The sequence below is a fragment of the Pelodiscus sinensis genome, chromosome 20 (genome assembly GCF_052426305.1).
Source record: "Pelodiscus sinensis isolate ZL-2025 chromosome 20, ASM5242630v1, whole genome shotgun sequence".
Lineage (NCBI taxonomy): Eukaryota > Metazoa > Chordata > Testudines > Trionychidae > Pelodiscus > Pelodiscus sinensis.
In genome coordinates, this window is record NC_143071.1 from 12,508,959 (window position 1) to 12,523,159 (window position 14,201).

Here is a 14,201-nt window from a genome sequence, read left to right on the forward strand (position 1 = left end):
TGGAGCCACCTCCCTCCTATCTCCACCCTCCCAAGCAGGTTTGGCACTGAGCAAAGATCAGATAAACCCAGGGATTGAGCACTTAGTGTAAGGCCAAACTCCACAGTTAGAGGACGTCTGCAGCAGGCGTGTTTGCTGCGAATTTCCCCCCCACTCACAGCTGTGCAATTCCACCAGTGACCTCAGTGAGCCTTAGCACAGAAAAGGTTCCCCCCTGATTTCAGCTTTTGGTTGTATAATCCTGTTCGACGCAGATCTGCTAGACACGGGGCCCAAATCTCTGCCCTCCACCAGTGTCTTGTGTACACTAGTGGCTCCCGGTGGCTATCACACATGGAATTGCACTGCTGGTAGCACAGATGGGAATTTTTTCATCAAGTATTTCCTACAGGTTGGACCGCCCTGGTCTGCACTTTCAGGACCTGACCTGTCCTGGGTAAGGGATTTAAAATTTTGCTGGACCATACCGGCCTCCCCGCTGCTACCAGCTTCCTTTCCCCCCATCCCAGGACTGGCCACCAGCCTCCCAACCTGCTTCCCCGCTGCCACCAGCCCTGCTGCTCCTCCCTCCTGGCCATGCCAGGCAGCCCAGCTCCCAGAGCATGAGGCTCCCAGCCCTGCCGGGAAGCCCTGCTTAGGCACATTGGGCTTTCAGTCCCACCAGGTGGTCCCACTGCAGTGCACTTGGCAGCCCAGCTGCGGGGAGTCAGGCTCCCTGCCAGCCTACAGGGCTCCCAGCCACCAGCCCTCCACTGGTCCTGGAACATCCGTGGACCTAGTGGACCAGACCCAGAGATTCATGGTTTACAGAGGTCCAACCTGTAGCATAAACAAGCCTTGGGAAGGCTATCTTCACATATAAATGACTAGAAACTTATGGGGACTCACTGAGCTAATTGGAGATGGCCTGGTACAATGCAAACAAGAAAACTAAAAAACACACAACACAATAAACTTAGATTCTTGAGCCCAGCAATGTATCAAATTTTAAAAGACTGTCCCTTTTGCAGCTGCATAATCACATCACACTTAGGAACCTGCTGATATTTACGACATACACCTGAAAATGAAGCTTGGCAATTAACCCCCTGCCCAAACCAGTTACAACATTGTTTGCTTCCAGCCACTCCTGCTGTCCCTACACTTTCCTCACGCAGCTAAAATAACATGTTGCACAAAAGGAAATTGTAGGCTGCAGCGTGTAGCTTCAGCTAGCTTACTGGTGAGCTTCCGCTGTGATGTATACAGAGTTGAAGACAATGGTGGGTCGCAGATGAAGTTACAAATACATTCAGCTGCTGCAGAGCGAATGCCTATAAGATAATCAAACGGTTGGTCTTCATCACAATGCCTCCCTCCCCCCCCACCCCTGGTCCGTTAAACAAATAACAGTCAGTGTCATTTGAAGGCATGCTCTGTAATTCTGCTTAAGAGAGTATGGAAGAGGACCATAAATAATCAGAAAGAGCCCGCTGTAGTTTATTTGGGTTGAGCCAATAGCTCAGTGAATTTCAGGTGCATTCCAATCGTGCCAATATGCAGCCAAGACATGCAGCAGAAAGACAGATGCACAAACTGGCTAGTAAGATCCACTCTGCACAGAAATGTAAATTCTCAGGTCCAAGTTCTATGCTGCTGAAAATCGGTGCATCTTCACTGAAGTCACTGGAGCTATACCAATTTAAACTAGCTGGGGGTCTGGCTTAGAACATGGCATTCTGCTATTCATTAGCTTTCCGGCAGATCTCCCCCACTAGCCTTCCCCAGTTCATTGGGTATACATCAGCTTTCTTCTATACTGTTCGTTCCCAACTTCCAAAACAACAGACAGCTTTAAAATTGTGTGCAGCAGGCCAGAAACTGAAATGCCTGTTCTGTGGGAAATTGTAAAATTATTAAAATAATGTTCTAAAATGGAACAATACAAACCCATTTCCCAAGGAATGAGGATGTTTTGGTGGGTTTTTTTGTTTGTTTTGGGGTTTTTTGTTTGAAAATGTCACAACATTTCATTTCAACCATTACAAAATATTCCCACGGCTCCCTCAGCTGCCCAGAACCCTGTCAGCCACCAAGTAGAGATCCATGACACTCAAGGGCAATATGCATGCTTGGGTGCCCCAAAGCTGGAAATCATGGACATTATCATTCCAAAGCAGCCTGCCTGGAGGTCTGCCCCTCAGCCAGCTATATGGAAGCTATAGTGATGATGCTGGATGGGCTCCTAGGGTACGTCTAAACTACATGGCTCCATCGATGGAGCCATGTAGATTTGTTTGTTCAGCAAAGGGAAATGAAGCCGCGATTTAAATAATCGCGGCTTCATTTAAATTTAAATGGCTGCCCCACTCTGCCGATCAGCTGTTTGCTGGCAGATCGGGGCAGTCTGGACGCTCCCCTGCCAACATGAAAGCCCTTTATTGACCTCCCCGGTAAACCTCAACCTACGAGGCATAACGGGGAGGTTGATAAAGGGCGTTCAGGTCGGCGCTGGAGCGTCCAGACTAGCGTGCTGAGCCAACAAACAGCTGATCAGCTGTTTGTCGGCTCAGCGCGGCAGCCATTTAAATTTAAATGAAGCCGCAATTATTTAAATTGCGGCTTCATTTCCCTTTGCTGATCAGCCTAATCTACATGGCTCCATCGATGGAGCCATGTAGTTTAGACACACTCCTAGTGGCCTTCTAGGAAGATTGCTGAAGAATTGGATGGGCAGGCTATCAGGAAACCAGGTCTGGAAACATGCATGCCTAGTTTCCCTCAGATTTTCATCAAAATCATCACATTCCCACAGAACATTTTGGTTTTGATAAAGTGGCACTTTTCAGTAGAAAACCATTCTATCCAGCACAAAAATTGAGGCTAAAGCCCTAGGAGAAATAGTTGTCAGAATAGAAACTTATAGACCTTTTGGGACATCTAATGGGGCTATGTTGATTTATATCATCTTGGGGTCTGGCCCCCTGCATACATTTGGGATGATAAAGATGGCAATTCCCCTATTGAAAAGAGAGACAGTTAAACTCAATTCACTAGTGTTTGTAAAGCACTTTGAGATCTGGGGACAGAAGGTGTGAAATATCAAATGATAGAAGTTACAGGCATCCTTTGCAAGGACTACAAATAAGTCAACTACGCTTTATAGGTTTAGCATGCAGACCTCATTTAATAGGCTTTTCTATCTCTTATTTTCCACTCCCCAATCACCCACCCCTATCATTCAATATTTTCCTCTGGTCTTTGCAGATTCCTTGACTAGAAGCCAGTCTACTCCTCTGTGGTGACTTCATAGTAACATGCAGACCACATCTTTGCTTGCTGTGCTGGACATCAATCTTCTGGCATTTGATTTAGCAGGTCTAGTTAAGACCCGGAAAATCAATTGTTGAGTGTGGCTCTAGTCAGCACCAGAACGCCTCACAATTACATGGAATAAGGGAAGTTGACAGGAGCATTTGCTCCTATCGGCCTCCCACTGTGAAGATGGCGCCAAGCTCAGGTTAAAGTAAACCGACTCCAGTTATATATTTTTTGCAGCTGGAGCTGCGTACCTTAAGTCGACCTTCTGTGTCTAGTGTAGACTTGGCCATAGTAGTGAGACCTGAGGAGGTTTTGGCCCTTTTTGTTTCATTCTTTCAGTTGGCTAGAATTTGCATCAGAATGTGGTCTGGGAAAGAACCATTTCACTTCCAAGGAATGTCTTGGCTGTCCAAGGAATTCACTAGATTTCCAGGGGGGACAAGTTCCCTCTTGCCATAAACATATTTAGCTCTATGGGCTCAGTCCTCAGAGGAATTGAGTTTATGCTCAGCACAACTGAGACAAATGGGCTGAGCAAGGGACCCTCATTACCTTTCTTTTAAACCTGGGCCACTTAGGAACTGAAGTGGAACCACCTCATTTAAAGCAGCCCAAGGACCTGATGAGCCAACCAAGGATCAGGCAGGTCCCTGATATACCTTTTAAGGAGCTGAGATATGGAGCAGAAGAATATGAAATGCCTGTGCCAGATAATGTGCCATCTGAGAATTCCTCTGTATCAGAGGAGTAGCTAGTTGTCTCTTTGGGCAAGCTAACTGGTTGCATGGCTTAGTAAATACAAAGTGGCTGGAGACAAGTCAAGTAGTTAATCCCCCGAGTTCAATGACAATGCACACACTTGTGCCAGTGGTGGTGTATTGACTTCAGTACAGTAGAAGAGCCGAACGGACAATTGATTTTTCAGTTCAAAGGCTGAACTGAAAAAATCAAAATAATTTCAGTGCAAACAGAAGATTTCATCCGATTCAAAACAACAAAAATGATTTTCACATAGTTTACTTTGAGTGGGTTGGTTTTTTTTTTTTTTAACTGTTTTTAAAATCTAGCTAAATTTCTAAGGGAATCATTCTTTGGACATGAAAAGTCAAAACATTTAGTTTTTAATGTGATAAAATGACATGTTTTGACTTAAATATCCTCAATTTTTTGGCTGAAACTATTTGCTGAATTTAACTCAAATTCACAAATAGTTTCAGTTGACCCCCAACTGCATTTTTAGAGAATAAACTATTTGTTCAAAAGCTCACTGTTTTATTCAAAAGAGATACACACACACTCACACCCCACACAAGCACTTACATCAGAATTGAATTTATCCCCAGAAATCAGGATGGTGTCATGACCCCTTGTAATTTATTTTACAAAGAGGTGGGAACCATGAGAGCTTTCATATTCTATAGTTTTAATAAAAGATGAGTATTTCCATCTCTGCAGTTAGAGTCAAACAATTCCCCTCAACTCCTTCCATTCTCACAGGGCTATTCACTATCTAACTGAAATGTAAACTCATTTAATAGCAGAGAAATTACTAACCCTGAGGTACTACAAAGTTGTTGATGCTTTAGAAAATTTACCTTCTAGTAATTTTCCTTAGTGCAGGCACAATTTGATCTTCTACTTGAATTGTTATGGAAAACACAGAATTTCTGATTATACGCATGTCAATTAATTGTAATTAATTCCTCAAAGCTAAATCTTTACTTCAATCATCTTAGACAATGACTAGGCAGAAGAAGACTGACCTGACTTGTGCACATATGGCAGAGACTGGTTAATAGAAACATGGGTAAACTTTGCGTTTCTGAAGGTCTGCATTCTAGGCTGTGTAAGTAAGTAAATATATAGGATTACAAACCCCCAACCTTATAGTTAAGGAATTTGCTTGGGTCTCAAGATGCTAGGGTTCAATTCCTGACTAGTGTAGATTTCCCCTATGACTTTGGGCAAGTTACGGAATATCTGCATGCCTCGGTTCTTCCTCTATAAAACAGCTGTGACAATTCTTCCTTCCTCCCATCCTTTTTTATTATCTCTGGTGAATTCTTCCAAGACAATGAGACAAAGATTATCATTTTGGGCGTGTCTGCACAACACCTAGCTCAATAGAGCCTCAATTCTGCTTGGTGCTACCATAATCCAAACAGAACAATAATTAAAATATCCCATAATCAATCACCTAATCACAGAAGCTTTGTAATGGGTAGGTGCAAAACACTCTTTGTCAATATTTCCAAGAACCTTGCCCTACTGAAGAATAACTAAACACTATTACTCAACACTCAGGTATACAGATTTTCTGGAGGCACTATATCTTGGCATAAGGACATCCTCTTGGATGTCAATGGAATTCTCCAGATGTACCTGCTCCAAGCCCTCTTGGGTTTGTTTCCAGAGAACATTTGTAATCCTGCTTTTAAGGGTATGCTAAGATCAGAAATTTTATTGCAAGAGTCAGCTTTTGGTCAGAGAGGAGGTAACTTTGCAGCCAAATGATCAAGACGTAGATCACTAGCCACCTTGCTTTCCAGCAGTTGTTTGGAAAATTGTGAACCGCAATTTGCGTATCTTTTTTCGATTCTTTTTTCAAAAGAGGCTTTTCCAACATTTGGCTCATCTACATGGGGCCAAATGTCAGAAAAACCTCCTCTTTCGGAAGGGCCCTTAGTCCTCATAAAATGAGACATACAGGGCTTCTGAAAGAGCGTGTCTGCTCTTCTGAAAAAAGTTGCAGAAGAGCAGATGCATTCCCTGGATGTAGTGTAGATATAGCCAGGGTGGTTAAACACTGTAATAAATTGCCTAGGGAGATTGCGGAATCTCCATCACTGGAGATATTTAAGAGCAAGTTAGACAGACATCTATTAGGGATTATATAGACCGTGCTTGGTCCTACCATGAGGGCGAGGACTGGACTTGATGATCTCTCAAGGTCCCTTCCAGTTCTAATATTCTATGATTCAATGATTCTACCTAATTTGGAATTTGGCCAGGACATCAGGGTTATGAAAACAGCCATTAATGACCAGAAATAATCCGTACTAGATCTGGTCAGAAAAACTTCAGCAGAGCCATATTATGTCAAAACATGCAGCTTAATTGAAATCTAAATCCTTTGTGAAATCAGGTACATGTTGCCAGATTTTCTTCTTGGAAAAAACTCAAAGTTAAAAAAAGCTGTGAATATATCAAAACATCTTGTTTTGACAATTTCAGATTGAAAACCTTTCAATCTCAAACAACATTTTGATTTTTAAAAATGCATATGGCATATTATACTATAGTACAACACAATTTAAAGAGCCAGAATCTAAATAAAATGTTTTCGTTTTGTCAACATGTTATCATTGTTGAGAATTTCAATATTTTGGGGATTTGCTCCGATTCAGATCAAAAACCAGACTTCGGAATCTTGAAATCCTCCACAAGGCAGAAGTTCTCGCCTTTGTGGAAGTTCTGAGGATCATAGTTTTACATCTCATGTAAGTGATGATACATCCAGGAGCATTGTTCCCTCGTCCATTGCTAAGGTAACTGAGTGGACTCTGACTCGGAACTAACAGTATCATAGAAAATTAGGGTTGGAAGACACCTTAGTATAATGTCTAATCTAACCCCTTGCTTAAAGCAGCGTCAGCCCCATATGCAGGTTGAACTTCTCTAGTCCGGCACACTCTGGTCCAGCAACATCCGTGGTCCGGACCGGCATGATTTCAGTTAGCCGGATGTCCACTTAGCATGGGTGCAGCCAAGTTTCCCACGGTCCCATAAAATTTGTTTATAACCACTAGTCCTGGCGTTCAGTGTTCTGTGCTATTATTTAGCTCTAATTTAGCCCAGGAAGCAAGGGAAGTGTTGGTAATCCTGCTAGACATTATTGACCTCCCTTGGTCCAGCAAATTCTCTGGTACATCACTAATCAGGTCCCAATGGTGCTGGAATAGAGAGGTTCAACCTGCATCACCAACTGAATCACCATTTCTGCAGCACCCACATGTTTCTTTACAGTCTGCCATCCATACATTGACCCAAGTATGATCATGCTTACTTAACATGCTGGATTGGACAGCATGTTTTCGCTAGAGAAAGAAGAATTAGCATTAAAAACGAATTCATCATGCATTCAAGGCCAAACACACTTTGGCTGTGATAGACTGTAGAATGTTTGCTCCTGATCCATTTGCAGAACTCCCAGTGCACAGATCAAGGACTGCACATAGCCCTTTATTTGTGAAGTATCAGAAGAATATAAATAAGGAGAATATTGAAGAAAGGGGTTGGAGAAGGAAAGACATGTGTGGTTCGGAGGCTTGAAGACAGTCTAATTATTCTATTCAATTATGCATTCAACCCCATCTGACTGTCATTAGCAATGTGTTCTTTTTTGATAAATATACAGCCCAGCACAAAACTTCTAGTGTATTCCTTTCTTAATTATCCAAATGCAATTAGTAACTCTCAACTAAAATACAGCAAATGGGGTTAATGAATATTTAGCATTAATGAATATTGTTACTAAACTTCTTATTAACTTGAGGCAATAAAAATTGTTTTCAGAATTTTCTCAGAAGTGCTGAATGCAGTGTATAATCCTAACAGCTACATTCTCAAATCTTAACATAGGGTTTGGCTATATTGACATCAGAGGGAACCATGCAACTAAAAGCCTTGAACAATACTTTGAAAATTAGTGGTTCCTGGAAGGAGTGGGTGAAATTGTTCCATAGAGACATTTTTGGCAATTGATGGAACACAGGATTTTCAATGAAGAAAAAAGGTAGGCGGCAGACGTTTGCTTTTCTTAAATATTTTCCATTTTTGTGGGAAAAGTGAAAATCTCCATCTGAAAACAGAAAAAGGCAGTTTTCAGCCATTTTTGCTTTTGTCTGGTTTTAGCAGTTTTAGGCCCAAATCTTTCTGGATGCCGAAACCTGAGCTATTTTTTAGGGGTGATGGGCTTATTTTCCACCCTACTCTAGTTGATTGAACAGGATGTTTTAAAGTGCAGATTATTCTTGGAAGGTCTTGGGCTAGAGACTTTTCTTCACATTTCCCACTGTTACTCCTTCGGGTACAGCTTTGTTAGTGAGCTCTAGTGCACAAAACACTCCTATAAACGCTTGTGCTTTAAATCAATGTGGCAACATTTTCATATGTGCCTGGGTTCCCATTTCCAACAGCGTGTAGGCTCCAAAGTCCTATTGACTTTCAATGAAACGTTGCCTTCCCAGTGTGCAAAACATTTCTGAAAATGTGACTTAAGTGCCAAAGTCATTTATGTACTTTTGACATTTTTACCCCATATCTTGTAAACCTGCTCTGAATAGGGTTAGAGGCCACAGTGGATGAAATGCCTTTATCAGTCTACACTAGCACTCTGATCATTGCTATCACCAGGGGAGTTGGACAAGTGGGACACTGTGTGTGTCAATATGGCCTTGAAGACTGTGGTTCCATGTAAACGTCGGAGCCATGGATAGTGGCGCAGAAAGCTTATCCCTACCCTGATCACCCAATATAGCATTGCCGTGTTCTGCAGTGACCACTCAGAGTGATTGGCAAATATACATTTTTATAACTACCCAGCTCTTCATGTTTCTCCTAAGAGAGGGTGACCATTCTCAGGACAGTTGTGATGAACAGCTCCCCATTAGGAACTGAAATAAGGCCATCAATTCATTTCACAGCACTTATGACCCAAGTAACCGGGACTATCCAAATTCAAGGGGCTAAGTTCCGACCCCAGTGTGCAGTGGTCTCAGTATCAGATTTGGGAGAATTCTTGGGACATTCTTTATTTTACCAAAGTCCTAATGAGGGTCTACAACAGGGCTGGGCAAATACCAGCCTCTGGGCTGGATCCACTCTGCCAGGGTAAACCCTTGGCAAGCCCCCACACTGCCAAATTTACCTGTGCCTCCGCAGGAATGGGGGATCACAGCTTCTATTGGCCACAGATCATCACTCCCAACCAATAGGAGCTGTGCTTGCCTGTACCTGCAGAGGTGCAGGTAAATAGAATGTCACTGGCCCACCAGGGACTATCCCTGATAAATCACCACGGTTTTATTGCCCACTCCTTATCTAGAACCAAAACTCCCAAAATCACCATTCAAAACACCGATATTCTGTTTCACCTGCAGTATATTGAGACAATACAGGCGGGTAAATCGTGCTCTTTCCAAGACATTCATATGAATTATACATAAATGCCCAGGTCAAGCTGGGAGCACATCTGGGAGCACATCTCCACGAGAATAGTGTTATAAGAATCATTGTATTTCCCAACTGCACCTAAGTGAGCTATGGCAGCACACAAGTAAATGCTCCAATAGTAAATCCAGTCAGGCTACGAGATTTCCCCCGTTCTCTTTTACAATAGCCACGCCAGTTTCTGAAACATGCCACACTCCAGGTGGATGTAGCACAGCCCTCGATACAGCTCCCCGTAATTACTGCCAAGAGTGGCAGTGCTGCGCTTTTATAGCAGGCACAGAGGAGCTTGAAAGAATGCACCGCTAATATCGCTCAGAGAGCCTGGGCTGACACATCCCTGCAGCTTTTTCTATCTGCTTTGTGCTGATCCTTCTTTAGGGTCTGATGCTGCAAGGTGTGGAGCCGCTGCCTCTCCCACTTTTCAGGACTCAACCCCCAAGGCACATGTCAAGATCTATAAAGCAATTTATTCCCAAACTTTCAGGCAGTGCACACCCACATGCACCCTCTTTTGCGCCTCCCTGCCCACCCTCTCAAGCTAGCCAAAACAAAAATTGTCCATCACGCTATACATTCAACCTCAGGTGTTCCATAAAAACAGGAATATTTGCTCCATGCTTCCAGTCCCATGCTGGGCTAGCTGAGCTGTATTCACCCCGACACTAAAGGAATTAACCCCTACTTCCATAGACTTGGCAGTTGCTGAGAAAAGTGAAGATGTCGTTAACATTAAACACACACAATGAATAAGAGCTTCCCCGAAGGCTGCACTTGTCTTTGCGTGGCATGAAAATAAACTGACCCCAAAATCCTTTCCAAGCCCCTTGCTAATAAGCACCTGTGGGATCGGTATGACTGGAGACACTTGCCAGACAAAACGACAGGGAATTTTCTGCCCCTGCAAAGATTTTACAATCCACTTGAATCCACATAGTTAGAGCACAGATAAAAAAGCATATGCCTAACACTTCACATATGATTTTACATGATGCAGGGAAATGCAAGTTTTGCTCTTCCATTCTGTATGCATTTATCTCTAAATGAGGTTTCCACATGCCAATCTCCTCATCTTAAAAGGAAAACAGACCAGATTTAAAAAATCATTAAAGGATACTCACATGTAGTGGCTTCAGCTTGTCTTTCCCTCTTGCCAGTCTACTCAGTGGCTTTTGCTTCTTGTACTCTTTGGGCTTCAGCTGAAACAAACCTTCTTTGACAGAAATGCTTTTCCTCCCGGCTGCTTTGTCTGAGATTCCCAGATGAACACTGACTCTTATGTCATTATTGGAGTTCTATTGCTCCCCTAAAGGGGGCAAAGCTTTGGTTCTGTCATCTTCCACTTGCTGAGCTCCTGCAGGAAGAAACAATACACAAGAAGCTGACAACTGATAGCATTTGAATACCCAAGGGAGAGCAGCAACCTGAGATGAAGAGGTAACACAATAGATTGCAGCGGAATAGCACCATGTTATCATCTGTCTCCCATTGGCATTCTGAACCCTGGAAAGCCTACAAAGTATTATTTATGAACTTGCAAGCGTGTGAGTAAAGCCAGGTAAAACTGTGAGTTTTATATAGTCAATAGCAATATACTCGGGTTAAAACCTACATTTTTTAAAAATACAGTAAAGATCTCAATGAGGCAACTCTCCTTCCCTTTGCTAGTAACCACAGCAAATGCTATGATAATCTTGATAGCTAAACTGCCCTGTTTTGAAAAGCTTAATTACCTATGAGCTCTATAGATTGTCTTAAAGCCAGTTCCATGTTGTTGTTAGCAACGTGTCATGGCCACTGAGACAATTTAGGGTCTTAACAAAGGTCAAGTATTATTTAGAAAATAATTTCTAAGTCAGTGTGTAAAAATTAAGAATTGGAGCCTCATCTACTGTCAATTGGTCCATTTTCATAGCTTCAACAAGGCTATACAATTTGCACTGCCACAGGATCTGGCCCTAACATCTCTTTACTCATTATTGAAATGCAATCACTTCTAGGGTGGAACAAATGTACTCTGACAGCACACAGGAAAGCCATGCAGCAAGTTAAGGTTAAGAAATGAAAAGTATTTTGTTCATTTGAAAATACAAGAGGACTTCAAATAGGCAGGATTTAATGTGCCAGTTTTGGACTAGGCATCACTAGCCCACCACCAACTGAAAAAGAATGAATTTTTTCCCAGACACCAATTGTTCTGAACAGAATTAGTTGTCTTTTTGACAGAAAAACAGAAAGAGGGACATTTTGTCCATGTGCCCAGCAATTGAATATTTTCAGTTTGGGGTGGGGTTTTTTTTTTTTTTCAAATACCCGCCTCCCATTTTTTCCCCAGTGAAAACTTAGAAAGGGTTTGGGTATTTTTTGGCAATGTTCCACTGGGGAAAAAAAATTGCTGCCAGCTCTAGCCAGACAGGACTTTTCTTTTGCCCCATAGCCAGAAGACATTTCTTCTCATTCCAAAGTGCCCTTCACACCAGAAAACACAATAGTTCAATACTGGTTCACTCTTCTTCCTGCAGCATCTGGGTACTCTCAAGACATCTCCCATGTAAACACTGACCTATCTTGAGCCTGCTTAGCTTGAGAGAGCTGACGAGAGTAAGCTCCAGCGCCACAGTTGAAAATACGAATATTGTGAAAATCTGTCAGGTGTGGAATTGAACATTATTATTTCATGGGGTCTTGTTTGTGAAGTTGATGGCACATATAACCGCAATGCCCTCATTTGAATTTATATAACTCCTTCTCCCCCAGTGATGCTAGAAAGATCAACGTTTTCAAGAAGACAGATAAAATTCTTACTAGTGACAGATAAAATTCTTACCATGAGCTGCAAAATAAAAGAGAAACATGACAGAAACAAAGGGAATTCAGCCTTCTGATCCAACACAAACCATGGCTTTTTCTTCAGAGGGAGCTCATGTCTGAACAACAGATTTTATTAACAGGATGTTCAGTAACCTAGAGCATGGTCTTCAGAGATCTGACGCTTCAGGACAGAAGGCATTTATCCATCGAGTTAAAGGAATGCCAGTTAAAATGACACCAATAGCTCATCATTCTGGAACTAGAATACTAAATCTAAAATAGAAATGTCACCCAAGCTTGAGGTAACTGCCTACTATATAGTATCAAAGCCAGATATAGATACCATGAAAGTTACATTCATTAGAAACATCCAAACCTGACTACTTTAACGTATTGATTTGGATTAATGCAGTTTCTGTTGGGAAATTTTGAATTATCATTGTGAACTTCAGGAAAAATAACAGCTGCTACTTTTAAAAATTATAATATGGAGAAAATAAGTCATTTTAGACAGTCTTTATCTTACAGTAATGTGTCAAAGTGACATTCACCCCACGCAGTTATTCCTAGCACAGTCCAGCACAGTCCAGAACATCACATACAAAACCATGTTCAGCATTTCAGATGATCCAGTCCAATCCCACAATCACACCATTCACACAGTCTGAGCTCTCTGGATTACAAGCAGCACGCCTAGATTTAGATACACAAAGAGGAAAGAAGAGAAACATTTTCAGTGCATGGAATAATTCTATAAATGGCTTCTTAAGTCTTACAAAACAATTCTAGTTTTTACATCATCCTAAAAAAAAAAAAAAAAAAAAAAAAAAAGTCGAGACAAAACGATCTCCCATCCAGGCACTAATCTGGATATTCAGTAGATGTTTCAATTTTCAATCTCACTCTCCCTTCCTGCTTTTCTGCCCTCCCATGCCATCCAGCAGCAATAAGACACTCCCCTATAATACAGTCATCCATATCCCCCCTCCTCAATTTATCTATCATATAGAAATAGCTCAAATGGAAGTTACGGGCTAGCGGCAGAATTTACCGAGGGAGGTCCTATGTCTTGTGTTATGCAGCAGGTCAGCAGACTACATAACCATAACTGTCCCTTCAGGCTTTAAAATCTATGAAAAATAAAAAGCGCTAAAGAACTCCTACTGATCTCAGCACTGACTCTGCCATGGGAAAGTACAGATGCTGTGCAATATCATGGGGATTTGAGACGAGAAATTAGTGCCTGCATTAAAAAGAACTGCAGCGCTACTGTTTGCTTAATCAGAGCTTTCCATTTACATCAATGGGCTTTGGCTCAGAGCCCAAGTATCTGGAGTGACACTCTATGAATGTATTATTTAGACACACTGTTACATTTATTTATCCCTGATGAAATATGTATTTCTGCAAAAAGTTTTCTTTGAAACTACAGAGGCAGATCATCCATCACTATTTCTTACAGATATATACAATTATCCCTAAAACTACACTTTATATGATCCTACCATCCCCATCCATTTTTCCCTCAAGGAACAAAAGGAATGGAAAACCTATGTTTGAAATGCAGTGTTCCCTGGAATGGGAGTATGATGTACGCTTAACAGCACTCTTTCTTGGCAGCTTAGGGCATGAAGATTGTAACCTCTCCAAATGACACTAGGAGGAAATGCATGTAAGGACCAGGATTCATTTCCCCAAACAGGGATTTGGATGGATTATTGGAGCTCTCTCAATGGCACTCGATAAAATCGGATGGGGATTTACATGCAGTCCAAGAGCTCTGATTTTTTTGTATCACCCCTTTGGAGGATGTGGTGCATTGGAATCATAGAACACTAGAACTTAAAAGGACTTGAGAG

General features: G+C 42.0%; 1 protein-coding gene across 1 annotated transcript in view; it reads right to left on the reverse strand.

Annotated features, from left to right (window-relative positions):
* Positions 1 to 14,201, reverse strand: part of ANKFN1 (ankyrin repeat and fibronectin type III domain containing 1) — a 364,510-nt gene that overhangs the window by 284,146 nt on the left and 66,163 nt on the right. Inside the window, exon 2 of the mRNA XM_075903834.2 lies at positions 10,653 to 10,885. The gene's annotated coding sequence lies outside the window, so the exon portion shown is untranslated. The remainder of the gene's footprint in view (positions 1 to 10,652; positions 10,886 to 14,201) is intronic.